The sequence below is a fragment of the Octodon degus genome, unplaced genomic scaffold (assembly GCF_000260255.1).
Source record: "Octodon degus isolate 3935 unplaced genomic scaffold, OctDeg1.0 scaffold00219, whole genome shotgun sequence".
Taxonomy (NCBI): Eukaryota; Metazoa; Chordata; class Mammalia; order Rodentia; family Octodontidae; genus Octodon; species Octodon degus.
The window spans coordinates 2,071,108-2,071,558 of record NW_004524795.1 but is presented as its reverse complement, the minus strand read 5'-3'; positions in this window follow the sequence as shown (position 1 = coordinate 2,071,558).

Sequence of the window (451 nt, the reverse complement as noted above, 5' to 3'; positions counted from 1 at the left end):
TTGCCTGTTGTCATTTACTCCTTTTTCTCCTGTGTTGAATTGCTTGTCCTATTGAGTTGGTTGCTTCTGATCTCATTTGTGGAGTTCTGATCCTTTTGGTCCCTTTCTAGAACATCTTTCAGTAGCCTATGTAGGGTTAGCTTTGTCATCATGAGTTTCTTTAGCTGTTTTTTGTCGTGAAAGTATTTCACTTCTCCATCAAACTTGAAAGAGAGTTTTGCAGGGTATAGTAGTCTGGACTGGAATTTGTTTTCTTAGAGGAGTTGAAGTACTCTGCTCCATGCTCTTCTTGCCCTCATGGTTTGTGAAGAGAAATCGGCTGTAATTCTGATGGGTTTTTCTTTGAATGTGATCTGCTTCTTTTCTATAGTGGCTTTCCTTATACTATTCTAGTGCCGAATTTTTGGGATCTTGACTATTATATTTCTCGGTGTTTTTATAATTGGGTTGA